This window comes from Apium graveolens, chromosome 11 (genome assembly GCF_009905375.1).
Source record: "Apium graveolens cultivar Ventura chromosome 11, ASM990537v1, whole genome shotgun sequence".
Taxonomy (NCBI): Eukaryota; Viridiplantae; Streptophyta; class Magnoliopsida; order Apiales; family Apiaceae; genus Apium; species Apium graveolens.
The window spans coordinates 108,418,431-108,433,544 of record NC_133657.1 but is presented as its reverse complement, the minus strand read 5'-3'; the positions used below and the strand labels follow the sequence as shown (position 1 = coordinate 108,433,544).

General features: G+C 34.3%; 1 non-coding gene across 1 annotated transcript; it reads right to left on the bottom strand.

Moving 5' to 3' along the window:
• Window positions 1–12,319: 12,319 nt before the first annotated feature.
• LOC141699378 (small nucleolar RNA R71) lies at window positions 12,320–12,426 on the bottom strand. The gene has a single exon (XR_012565846.1). It is a non-coding gene; the product is annotated as a small nucleolar RNA R71 (small nucleolar RNA).
• Window positions 12,427–15,114: the final 2,688 nt, after the last annotated feature.

Sequence of the window (15,114 nt, the reverse complement as noted above, 5' to 3'; positions counted from 1 at the left end):
AATGGTTAATTTATTAAAAATGGTGGAGCCAAGGGTACTCGAGCGACTTAAGAGAATCAGTAAGCGCAAAGCGAGCGTTAGAGTCTAATTTGGTTAAAGTATAGATTTTCAAGTGACTTTGGTTTAATTCCAACTTACATGTTGTTTATAGGTTTACCAGACTCGTCCCGAGCCATTTGTAACCCCCAGTCGCTCAGGCAAGTTTTCTACCCGTATAACTGTTGTTGTGATGTATATGTGTATATGCATGATCTTGTGGTAAATGCATATTTGTTATTAGCAAATTCTTGCGATATATTGTAGCATGTGATATGGTATATATGCATCCCTGTTCCGTATTCTTGATTTATATATCTGTTGGTTCAAATGCTTATTAGTTGCAAAATACATATGCTAGAGATAAGCAGTAGTTGTGTATACCCTTAGTATAGGGGACCCAAAGGTGAACATTTTCTAAAACCGGGAGTCGATGTTCCCCAGTATATTATATATATATATATATAAATTTATATATATATATATATTGTTATAGTTTTCAAAATTATTAATCGAATAAGGTTTATTCGATAACTTTTATTTTATTTAATGAATATTATTACGAATATTCATTCGAGGGCTTATGACTCCTTTTATTTTATTAAATGAATATTATTTTGAATATTCATTCGAGGGCTTATGACTCAGTTTATATTATTTAATGAATATTATTTGAATATTCATTTGAGGATCTATGACTCCGATTATTTGCTGAGATATATTCTTTATTTTATTAAAGAATAAGGTGTCGATAATCAAACTTATCTTGGATTATTCAAATAAAGATAGTACTTTCGTATAAATATATCTTTGGTTATTTAATACTCATTTCAAGTATAAGTTTCACAACTTCTACCTCAATTATTTGTATAAAGATTATTCTTTATGGGAATATTATTTAAATAATAATATTCAGATATTTTCTAATATATTGGGACTGATTTACTTTATTAAATCAGCATTACTCCAAACACTCTTTAAAGTGTTTTCGAGTCTTTAAAATGATTTTTAAAAGTTAGAGCGGATCCCAAAACTCATTTTTATATATTTAAGATCTTTCTTTTTAAAGGGGATTTAAATACTCGCTCAAAACCAGAGGGATCTGGCTCTGTGGTGTATTTTATATTCACAACAAGGTTGCGGTTTTGGTAAATGAATTGATTACTTACCCAACGTTCGGGAAGTAAGTCCATCTATCGAGTCGGCATAAGCAACATGGGCTCAGTGGGCGTCCATGAAAGTGTAAGTGGCTCAGTGGGAGTCCATCAAATGCGTATGTGGCTGAGTGGCAGTCCAGCATAAGGTCCTAATGCGGCCAGGGTGATGACCAGTGGGGGATTCGTCCATCTACTAGTAGAAAAGGTTACTTATTGGTATCTTTGTCTGATCAGCAAGATATCAAGTTTATGCCAAGGTTTTCTCCTTTCCAAATTCATTGGGTATTATAACTCTGTTTATAATTTTCATAACAGAGGTTTTCAAGGAGTGTATGAGAGGTATATATATATGGATATATATATATATATTGGAAATTAATGAAGTATCTCGTAACTTCATTTCATTCAATAAAATTTCAAAGATTGAATCTATTCAAGTGTTATCTTGTGGTCTCATCTATGGGATGACCTTTTTGAAACCTATAATACTTTGAACAGTGGTAGTTCAAGTAGATTTATATAATGGTATAAGTATAGTGAAGTATTTGGTAACTTCATCTTCTTTAAGCTTATATCCAGTAAGTAATTACCTTACACCTGATAAAGGATTCTAGTAAGTTATCCATTTAGATACTTGCATTATTGTTTACACTATATATTATCTTGCGAGCTGTAATGCTCACTCTTGTTTTATTTCTTCATCACACAACAACAGTTAGGAAAAATGCCAGACTCAAGCAGACCCATCGCAAGAGCGTGGGAAGCGCCCCACGCCTTCCCGTTGAGATCATAGCTGCTATAGCTGCAGAGGTAGATCTATCTGTAGATCAGACCTTCTACTTTTGAGAATCAATTATGTATAATTATAACTTGTGGTAGATAATGACAATTAATTGTAAACTTATTAAGTAATCATTTTGGGTTGTAATAACTTTTAAATTGTGGATTCAAAGACTTGTACCTATTACAATTTCATCTCTGAGACTATAACGTATTGTGGTGTGTGTTATTGTGGGGTCACAGCATGAGGTTATTTATTTTCAATTAAGTTGAGTGGTATTTATGGAAAGGAAGATCGTGACGACCCGGATTCCCGACCCCGGATCTGGGTTGTTACAGCTCTCGCACTTGACTGGGGATCCTTGCTACCAACTAGTTCCTTCTTAACTGGAAAAGAACATAAACAATATCGCACAAAAGAGCTAACTAGCTCAGCAAGTCACAACGACAAAACTGAGAATAATGATCATCAAGTGAAAAGGGTTATGATACCAAGTGAACAATGAATTATGATTTAGAATTGGATATTATATTTTCATTTTAAAAACCAAGGTTACGCTGCTGATCAGTCATGCACTAACCCCGAGCAAAGCACACAGCACTGCTCTAACTACTGGATTCAAGGCACACATTGGCCTAACTTGACCATTATATGGTCTGACCATGAATCTAGTATATAATTTTACAAAAACAATCCAATTCTAACATAATAACAGAATAAACAGTAATAAGAAATAAACAGAATTATTAACAACATTGGATGTTCAATAATGAAATGGTTTCAATCTGCATAAGGATTAATATAGCATTTTCAAAGCTTGGAAGTTAGGTAATGAAAGAATTGAATAACAAAGGAATCAATGTTTCACGGTTACCAGGAATTGGTCTTTCAAATCATAAGGTACAATGGTTTGAGTATATAAGTAATTCGGTTCAGTGTTTGGTATTTAGCTTGTATGTATTTGTAGAGTAGTATCGTATGTTTATGGTTTGTATCTGGGTGTACAACAATCAATGGTTTAGAAAGAATAAAGTTTACGGCTCAAGATCAATAACTGGAATCAGGGTTTAAGGTTCAGTGCTTCAAAGCACTTGCAATATAGAACAGGACTATCAATCCACTACAATATATCTTGAGAAAGTTCAGAACACTTCCCTGGTACTAGCTTGCTATACTGCACTCACTTTCAATCACAACTGTCTTACTCCTCGACTATCTATTTCCCTTTCCTACGCCTTGCCTCTTCTACTCACATATCACAAGCATCTATCAATATTTAACTCATACGATTTTATTCGACATGTACTTCTATCTACCCTTTGTTTTACCCAAATCTGATTAACGGATTGGAAGTTATACTATAAACAAGTAAACATCGAATATATAGGCTGACAGTTAACCAACAAGTCACATATAGCACATACCACGTCAAATAATCAATGATATATCATTTATAAAGAAGTCTCAGGTCATAAACATGCTTTCGGGTATTTAAAATGATTTTTAAAATATTTTTCGGAATTAAAACGGGTCGTTGGATCAATTTCAAAGTAATAAACAGGGTTCGGTTGGACAAATCTGGCTTCAAAACAATTTTATAATAATTATCGAGCCTTGAAAACAATTTAAAATAATATTTTAAAGCTTGAAACTATTTTTCGGAATTTTTAAATCATTTTTAAATAATTAAATCTAATTAAATAATTAATTAAAATCAATTAATAATTAATTAAATCAATTAATCAATTAATTTTTGAATTAATTGACCAATTAATCAATTAAAAATTAACTGAAATTAATTAACTAATTAATTCAGATTTATTTTTAAATTAAAAATATTTTTTTGGAATTAAAATAATAATTTTTAGAATTTTCAGAAATTAAAAATGAATTTTCATAATTAAAATAAATAGAAAATATGATTTTTGAATATTTTTAAAACAGGAATCCTAAATTTGCAAACTCTGGAAAGTTCAGGGACTAAACTTCATCGTCCCAATAATTGAGGTACTAAACTGTAATTTTACAGTTCCAGTCGCCGGAAAATACAGGGGTGGCCGGAGAACACGATTCCGGCACCCTCACCTTACCATATGCTCCAGATATACTCTACACAACACCAGGAACCTATTCATGCAATCAAAACACATCAATCATCCCTGTCCTGGCCGGAAAATGGCCAAGAACATCGCCGGTTTCCGGCGAAATATCGAAAACTTCAAAACACAACTCCCTTCGATTCAGACATCCTCTGTTAACGAGCTATATACCAATCGATTGCAAATTTCATAAGGAACACAACCCACTATAAATCAACAGCTAATAACCCCTAAATCAAAAAGCCCCACATTTTAATTGAAAACATTCATACGGGTTATAAACCCTAATTTTAAAATTCGAAGATTAAACTCAATTTTGAACATGTTATTGAACTCCAAATCAGACATATGACATATGAAAATCATCTGGAAAACAAGCTCTACAACATGCAATCATCAAATCATTCAAACAATCATCCGAACAAAAATTCATATTTTTAATAAAAATAATTCGAAAATAAACAAATTTCCATAAAATAAACCTTGATTTCTGCAGGTATATGGTTCACAGAATCTGATAGTACACCTCAAGAACTTCGTTTTGAGTACTCGAGCTTTCCAAATGGACTCTGGTAACACCTCCGATTATTGGTTTGATTCTCAGAAAGGTTTATGAATATAAGTATTTTCTCTGGAAAATTTTATAATTACTGACTGCAAATGATATTTGATACGGAATAAAATACGGTAAAGGCTATTTATAATTACGGAAAATTAGTATCCCGTTGGATCATTCCAGATATAAAATGGTACGTTTATTTATAAAAACTGATCCAAACGGTACCGGTTTTCGGGATAATTATCCAAATCAGTACAATTTGTACTGCGGTCTTGGTCTCAGCGCCTGATTACACGTATTACGAGGTGATAATTGTGATAGTTTAATAAAAAGATCCCGTTTATCAAAAATACGAGTTTTATTGATTTACTAAAACGAATAATGTATCGAAAATGTTGCGCCGGGACCCGCGCAGGACAAACCGTACGCCGGATCGAAAAATTCGAAACATGGAAAATGCTCGGAATATTACAATTAGGTTAAGAAGGAGTTCTCGGAAGAGTTTCGGGTTATAAAAACGTAAAAACGGATGACGTCGGTTGGTTCCCGTTTGTATAAAATAGTTTTTAAATACTCGGAAAAAGATTTTATAAAATCTATCTAATTCCTATAAAATCATAAATCATCATAAAAATAATTAGGAAGATATGACAATTATCTATATTTTATTTTGGACATATAAAAATTAAAATACTCAATTAATATTATTTTTAAACATCTAAACACATTTAACACGTAACAAATAATTCAGAGAATAAATACTGAACACATATAATAATTATTTATTAGCAAAAATAATTACACGATATATCCCGGATATTACATTTGATCCCTATAACTAACATGCAGAGATTTATGAAACAATCTTAATTCATAAATATCATCAGTATCAAAAGCAAGTGTAGTTTGAGGTACCTTTATTTCAGAATTTCTAACCTCGGCATCAGCATTTTTCATATATGCATAGTTGACTTCATCATTTGATTATGATGTATTATCCTAGTTCATTTTCTTGGTGATCAAGGCTTGTTTCCTCTCAGCCCTAGGCTTTTCCAGTCAGCTGCAAAGTGTCCTACTCCATTATAGTTGTAGCACTTCCCCTTTGACTTGTCAAACTTTCTATAATTTTACTCCTTAACATCCGAGTTTCTTTTGTAATTCCTCTTATCAGAGTTTGAGGAACTAGAGCCTTTCCTGGAGAATCTCTTATTCTTGTTATTGAAGTTTTTATAGACCATCTTCTTGAAGCTTTTAACCAACAGAGTTGCCATTTGCTCAACATCTTCATTGTTTCATGATCATTTTCAGTGCATGATTAATTATCAGAGTTTGAGTCATCATCAGAGTTTGATGACTCAGTATCAGACTTTGCAATCATATCATTTCCTTTAGAGTGGCTTTTTCTCCTGGCTTTCTCCTTTGGCATCTCTTCAACTTTGAGAGCAACATGTCTTGTTCTTGGTCCTTTCCTCTTGCTCCTTTACTCCATCTCTCGTTCATGAGTTTTTCGCATGCTATAGATCTCATCTAGAGATGTATCATACAATTCATAATTATTCCTTATTGTTGTGAGTTTCAAATCCCACTTTTCTAAGAGAGAAATAAGGAACTTCAAGTTAGTGTCTTCGTGGTCATATTCTTTGTCACCCAGAGACAAGTCATTCATCAGATTTTGAAATCTGTCATAGATTTCAATTAAGGACTCATCAAATTTTGAGTCAAGGTGCACATACTCATTAGTTAGTATAGTCCTTTTGTTCTTCTTAATAGCAGTGGTTCCTTGACACTTGACTTCCAAAGTATCCCAAATTTCTTTAGCAGATTTACATCCAATAACTCTGTTAGACATAACACTGTCAAGACTTCTATACAGAATATGTCTTACTTTTGAATCTTTCATAATGGATGAAAGATCTTCAGGATAATAGTCTTTTTTGTCCTTATCAACCATCTTTTCTTCTTCGCCGAAAACAACAATAGCTAGCTTTATTGGTCTGTAAGAATCATCATAAATCCTACTCAGGTATTCAGGATCTGTTGCTTTCAGACACATGGCCATCTTCACCTTCCATATTGGAGATTCATGAATCTTTAAGATGGGAACCTTGATAGCCTCACATCGGCTCATATTATGACCTATAGGTTGATTGGGTGGTGGAGGAGATTGAGGATTCTGTTGAGGTTCTTTATCTGCCATTATAACTTGATTTTAGATCTTTAACTGTTTTTATATTAACAATAAGCTCTAACACCAATTGTTAGGTCCTTAATACAACTGTAGGGGGTGAATACAGTTTATGTTGATAAATCAATTAAAATATTCAATAGGATAAACAGTTTTGTATTGAATGATAAAAGCTGATTACAAACTAATCTCTCAAAGGATGAACATATATCCTTGAGAGCTTCTAGGTTGCAAAAGACATATCAATACGCGACATATAAAGTGTTAACCTAATATGTGCTTATATACTGCACAGCTACACAATCAAATAAGAAATCCTATTATATTATAATAAGGAATCATAAAACATATCCTTAATTTGATTGCTACTAGAAGTAAAGTCCTTCACCGACTTGAATTTTGCAAACCCTTTTCTTCTTTGATATCTCCTGACTATAACGCCCCCAAATCTGGGGTCAGGGGATTTGGTCGTCACTGTGAAATCTCAATCCAAAATAACATATTTAATCAATAAATAATTACCAGCAACTCAAATATAGTATTTGTGACCCCAAACTACACTAAGATCTTTTCAGGTTATAGTTCTAGAAACAAGAATCCCAAATTCCATAAATAAATTTTCTCTTTCTTTAAAAACTATTTTCAATAAATTCCAACTCAATACTAAACCCGCTAGTATAACTTCAAAAAGAAGTATACTAGGCCCAATTATACAACACACAACTATAATTCAATATAATATAAACAACTTTACATAATAGAACTTACACTAGTCCGCAAACCCTGGACCAACCACCTTCCAAAAGCTTCTTCTTTGTTTTCTCGATTTACGTGGCTAAACAGCGCAAGCTAATCCTCACTGGAAGTTTAAATTTAAAAACAGGAAAGTATGAGATAAAGAAATGCTCAGCAAATTCATTATAGCATATATATGGTCTTTTTGATATAAAACCGACATCTGCACTAGAGCAGAACATTTTAAATCATAATTGCTGAACCATAAAAGTTTTAGTTAAGGAATCCTGGTTCCTAAAATGTATTTAAAATCCTTTTGATATTTTTGAGAGAAAATACTTCAGTAATACTTTGAATCTCGACGAGAATAAAACTCGTAAAATAGTGTTTACAGAGATATTGTAAACAATGATACTAAACAGTTATTATGGACTAAATCATAAACTCATTCAAAACCCAAATCTTGATATTAATACTCATTTTGATGTCATATCAAATTAGATATCAATACGAACTTTGATGCTCACAACATCCCATACTGAAGTCAACATCAATCATCTTATTAATACCAACTTTGATATTTAACAACAACCTAAATATCAACATCAATGAGATACTGAATCAAAACTATATATCACCTTTTATTCAAAATAGAAACACTAGATAATGATTTATTATATGATTATCAAAATAATTTTAAAAAAAATAGCCATTTAGATTGGAATCCTCGAACGACGGTGTGTTGCCTCCGGTGATCAGCTGCGGAGCAACACCAGTATGCCGAAGCATATCCAACTAAACAAAGGGGTACCCAAGGCACATATTAGCCTATCAAGGTATTAGAAACAAGTATAATACATAACTCACACTGGACCGCCACCACGGCCTCTTACGCAACCATCCAATCTTAAAACCTTTTATTGAAAGGGGTCATAATAATTGACACCCTTATAAATTATATTCCCCGATTCACTTGGGCAGGAATACTCACAACAAAAATCATTATTTTCAAGGTATAAAACATTTATAAATCCAGTATTTGGATAAGTGAAAACACTTAACTATTCTGAACATAAAATAGCAGAAGAGTACTTGCCTAAACAGAATAATCAGTTTGATATGTAAGGCATTTAATTATTCTAAATTTAGAATAGAGAAGGAAGACTTGCATAATTATAACTAGCATTTTGATATGTAAAATATTGAACTATTCTGGAACTAGAATAGTATAGGGAAACTTGCATAATAGGGTTCAAAATAAACATCACTTGAACGATAAGTGAAGATATGGATACTTGCCTTTGGTTTTTAACAGTTAGACACACTCGCAATAACACAATTATTCTGTCATTCTGCCTCAAGACATCATCATCGTTTACTTTGCTAATTTTCTGGTCTACTGCTCATGCTGTTGGTACAAGCCTGATATGCAATGCCATTCCATTTCATTCTTTCCAATTTCTGGTCCTGATCAACTCGAACGATCTGCATCTATAATTATAAGATGTACCTTAATCGTCTATATAATACTTACTCAATAAATTACGCGTCAAAATCCTATCGTCTACCCATACGATAGCCCACACGTAAATAAAACAGTCAAACACAAGACTCTTGACCCACGTACGCACGTAATTCACATAACATATAAACACATAATTCATATAACTCATTACCCAGTTCGTCAAAACATTAGACTTGGTAGGTTTAAAACTGAAATCGAGTTAAAATTCAACTTTTTGATAAATACGCGACTCAAAATTGACTTGAATTCAAGCAACCTTTCTAAACAAAAAGATTTGTGTCTCGAAAGTATTTTTAATAGAAGCAGAATATTTTTCTGAGTCTAGACGCGTTCGTTTCATATTAAACGGACAAACGGTGTATTTATTATGAATAAAATAAAAATAAATCAATTAATAATAATATTAATTGATTTTTAAATACTCAAATATAATTTTTAAAAGCTCAAAAAAAATTTAGGAACTATTTGGCTTAATCATAATTAATTACTTATAATAAATTATAAATAATTAAATCAAATAATGATTTTTGAAACAAATAAAAGACAATAATTTGAGATTGAAATAAATATTTTATAAAAAAATTGGAAATACCATTTTTGTAAAACGGGTTTTTCCCAGGGCCAGAGCCCCTCAAAATCAATACAAAACAACACAATCCAACTATTCTCTAATAAAATTTATAAATTTAAAACATACCATAATTTATATTTGCACGTATAAACACGCCAGAAATGCTAACCTAACGCTCGCTACATGGGTATTATTGCATAAGTCTTTTGGGAGCTCATTCATTGCACGGTCAAATAAGCATCTTTGTTATATGTTCAATAATAGTGTGAATCCTTTTATAACTCTAGTAGAAAGGAGGTGTTGTGAGTCATAATGCGTTCATTGTCTATCCTATTTATAAACTTTTGATTGTTTCGATGATCGATAAGTTATGGTTATTGATCTCGTATCGAGAGATATCTGTTAAGCATTCCACACACGCACGCTTCTGGTTTGTGAGTTGGTTTGTGGGATTTATTCGAACTCTTTTTTAAGTCATTGCATTCTTAGAGGCATTGGCTTATTCATTTGGTTATGGTTATTCTGAGGGGATCGATTGGATTATCATTTAGTTGCATTCACGTAGTTGCATTCATGCATTAGGTTTATTTTGTAGTTTTGAGTCTGTTAATGCTTGAGGACAAGCATCGATTCAAGTTTGGGGGTGTGATAAGTGGATTTTATATCCACTTGGAACGCTTTGTTACAAGCTTAAATTGGTGTTTTGGACTCAAGTTATTGGTATTTTGATGTGTTTTTATGTTATTGCATTTCAGGTATCAGTTAAATGAAGAAAGGAGATTTTAAAGGAAATATGATGAAAAGTGATCATATTTGGAAGCCAAGGCCATTGTCAAGTTGTATAAAATCTCATTAGCTTTGCGTGAGCAGTTAAATCGCCTAACGATGACGAGTAGAACTCAAGTTATGGGCAAAATAAGATTCATTAGAATTTTCCAGAAAGGCTCCACACGGCCGCGTCAGAAGTGCACGCGACCGCCTGCTGACACGCGGCCGCCTCCGACCCGCACGCGACCGCGTGCTGATGCGCGGCTGACTTCGCTGATTTTGCTGAAAAAGCCTTTTTTTAGTGGAATTTGACGATTTTAAGGGTCCATGTCCAATATGGGCTTATATATACTTAAAAAAAAGGTTTTCATCATCTGGGAAGATTGGGAGACCAAGGAGAAGACCTAAAAGCACAAAACAACTCCGAAAAAGAAGATCTTGTTTTCAACTTGTGATTCTTTGAAAATAGTTGTAACTTTTGATGCTCGTTTTCATTCTTGTTGAACCTAGACCTTTTTTATTCGTACTTTGATTATTATTCAGTTTATTAAGACCTTGTTTTATACCATGCTTTCATATGAACCCATGGTGACGATGAGTTCAATTATGGGCTAATCGTTATCATGGGATTCTAGCGGATTTACTTATGGATTTTAATAATTAATTTGTTTCGATATCTTGGTTTGTGGTGATTGATTGATATCCTAGTATTGGTTGTGCTTATTCGTCTTATGTGTGTAGCTAATATATAAGATAGCGTGTTAATCTTTATTGAAGCGACAGTTAATATAGAGGTTTAGAACTCGCAATGCTAGCATAGGTTCATGTATTTGTTATGCATGATTCGTAGGTAATTTTAACCATCTTACTTGCCCTATGTAATCAAGATACATAACTTGCGCTTAAACCGTTACGTTGTCAAATTCTATAGACATATAGGGTCTCAATATAATTGTTGCCTATTTGGCTTCTATCTCTTTTGTGGATGTCTGGTAGAATGGTACTCGTGCAACGAAAGTTGGCGTTTATCAGTTTCGTGTTATCTGATTAGTGTCATCACCATTACATGCTAAGGTTAAGAACAATAAGGCTATTCAATGAAGTATTTAATGAAGTTAGAATCCCATGTTTTTCATATATATTGATTCACCCAATCTTGTTCTCTTAGGTAATGTTATTTAGTATAATCTCTTAGTTTAATAAAAACCCAATTTGTTATTTGTCTTAGCATTGAGCGATAACCATACATTGTTGCATAGGTGCATAAATTGAACTTAAGCTAAACCAGTCTCTGTGGAAACGAATCTGATTTATATCTTATACTACTTGCAAACGCGTATACTTGCATGAATTTTAGCGCGTGTTTTTGCCCTAACAAGTTTTTGGCGCCGCTGCCGGGGACTCGGTGTTAATTTTTAGTTTATGTGCTTGTCATCAGTGGTCGTTAAAGTTCACTGACTCAGATTCTTTTACTTTCACGGTTTATTTGTTTGTGTTTCAGGTACTCATTATAATGGGAGATCCAGCAGCACGAACAAAAGCCTTGATGGATTTTTCTCAACCCAAGATCAATGACATTCAATCTAGCATTGTCAGGCCAGCTATCACGGCTAATACCTTTGAGACCAAGCCTGTCATAATTCAATGGGTGTAGAATTCAATCCAGTTTGGGGGTTCTCCAACTGAAGATCCCAATATACACATTAGGGATTTCATTGATATCTGCAACACCTTCAAGTTCAACGGTGTTTCTGAAGATGCTGTGAAGCTGAGACTGTTTCCATTCTCTCTGAGGGACAAGGCTAAGAGCTGGTTACACTCTCTACCAGCTGGTTCAATTACTACTTGGGAGGATCTTGCTCATAAATTTCTTACTAAATTCTTCACTATGGCGAAGACAGCTGCAATGAGGAATGCTCTTACTCAATTTGCGCAGCAAATGGGAGAATCTTTGTGTGAAGCTTGGGAGCGCTACAAGGAGATGCTTAGGAAGTGTCTTCATCATGAAATGCCTGATTGGATGATCATCAATTGCTTCTATAACGGTTTGGGAGCACAGTCCAGACCCATGCTCGATGCAGCATTAGGCGGAGCATTATGGCAAAGAGCTATGAGGAAGCTTATGATCTAATTAAACTGATGGCTGCTAATGAATATCAATATCCAACCCATAGATATCTATAGGGCAAGGTAGCAGGAGTTCTTGAATTGGATCCAGCTACTACTATCACTGCTCAACTAAAGGCGTTGTCTATGAAGATCGATTCTCTGGATAACTATGGTGTTAATCAGATAACCAGCGTTTGTGAGCTATGTGTAGGTTCGCATGCGACGGAGCAATGTGCTATATCTAGTGAATCAGCTCAATTTGTGAGCAACTGTCAGAGATCACAGCAACCAGTTCCAGACACTTATCATCCTGATAACTTGAATCATCCTAACTTCAGATGGAGCAACAATCAGAATGTGATGCAACAGCCGTTCCATCAGTTTGGAGGAAAACAATTCAACCCTCCTGGTCAGGCTGTTTCTATTCGGAATCTGGAGAACTAGATAGGATAAATTGCTAATGCCTTATTGAATCGACTACCAGAAATGCTTTCTAGTGATACAGAAGTTCCAGGCAAGAGGGAAGCAGAAGAGCAGGTTAAGTCAATTACATTAAGGTCTGGGAAGGGTGCACGCCCTGAAAAATCTCAAGTTCCAGAATCTGAAGTTTTGGCTGAAGAAGATGTACAGAAGGAAGCAGAGGTGGAATCAAGGAAGACTACTATGTAACACACTCCTCCTAAGGGTAATATAGGGGAGAAACAGATCTATGCTCCACCTCCTTTTCCTAAGAGGCTGCAGAAGAAAAAGCTGGATAAGCAGTTTGAGAAGTTTTTGGAGGTGTTCAAGAAACTTCATAACAACATACCTTTCGTTGAAGCTCTTGAACAGATGCCTAGCTATGCGAGGTTTATGAAAGGTATTTTCTCTCGGAAAGTGAAGCTCGATGACTTAGAGACCGTTGCTCTAATGGAGGAATGCAGCACTAGACTGCAACAGAAGTTGCCTCCGAAGCTTAAAGATCTTGGAAGCTTCACTATTCCTTTTACTATCGGAAACTTGTCATTCGACAAATGTTTATGTGATTTGGGAACTAGCATCAATCTGATGCCCTTGTCTATCTTCAAGAAGCTTGGTCTACCTGATCCGAAACCATCATACAAGTCATTGCAACTAGCTGACCGTTCCATCGCTTATCCAGAAGGTATAGTGGAGGATGTCTTGGTCAAGGTAAATAAACTCATCTTCCCTGCTGACTTTGTAATTCTTGATTTCAAGGAAGATAAAAAGATTCCCATCATCTTGGGAAGACCATTCTTGGCTACAGGCTGAACTATGATTGATGTACAAAAAGGAGAGCTTACGATGAAGGTTCACGATCAAAAGGTCACTTTTAATATGTTCAAGGCAATAAAGTTACCCACAGCTAAAGAGAAGTGCTTTAAAGTAGAGTGGGTAGACCCTATCGTGAACTCGAAACTTGACCAATTACCAAAGTCAGAGACCTTAGAGAGATCCTTAATGAGGTAATCAGTTATTGATGACAAGGAAGGAGCAGAGCAACTGCGGGTTTTGAATGAACCTCCATGGAAGAGGAAGTTAGATATGTCATTCGATTCTCTTGGGTCAGCAGAGCTGAAAATTTCTCAAGAGCGTCTCGAGCCGTCTATTGAAGATGTTTCCACACCTGAGCTTTACCCACTGTTATTCCCAGTGGACTAACAATGAGATTTACAGAAGGGGTTGAATGTAAATCTCAAAACTTTTTCAAGTTTTGAGCAGTTTCTAAGGCTAAGTGTTTTTGAGATAAGTGTGTGAATTGCTTGAAGCTAATACAGACAGATATATATTCAAACATAAATGTAAAGAACACAAAGAACTTAAAAACTTTTCTGGTGGATTTGTTGTTCCACCAGAGATGTGTTATTTCAGAAAATCTGTGATTCAAAGAATTAAATCACAGCTGCTTCCTAGTACAAACTAGATGATTTTCTCTCTGGATATTTCTAAACAGCTCAGGAAAATTCATATCTAATTACTAGCTGCTACTTGGTTTATATATCACCAAGTTTACAAGTGAAGACAACACTGTAAAATACAATTAAAAAGATTCTTCACATGTTTCTTCTTCATTTCTCTATCCAATGCAATCTAGGATAATCTGTGAATCTTTGAATACTTCCTTGTTTGCATCAGAATGGAAATGCTACATTTTCTTGATTCCTCCTAGAGGCTTCCACATTCCAGTTTTTCTCTGTCAACCCATGTGCCTCTGTCAGCTTGTGAATTGTCACTATCAACTGCTAATGAACTAAGCATCCGTTGAAGCTTTCATCCGTTGATGCCTTATCCGTTGAGGCTTTATCCGTTGAAGCTTTATCCGTTGATGCATTATCAGTTGAAGTCTTTATCCGTTGAAGCACTTATCCGTTGATGGATATTATCCGTTGAAGCATTAGAGACATCCGTTGAAGCTTTGTTTCTTATCCGTTGAAGGTCTTCAATATCCGTTGATACTTCTTCACTTATACAAAATTACAAAGCATGAAATATTTACAATTAGCCCTCCTATTTGCATATCCACTAGTAGTCAACATGACTGATAATTTCCTACAACATCTAAGAATTACAACTTGAATCCAAAGAATG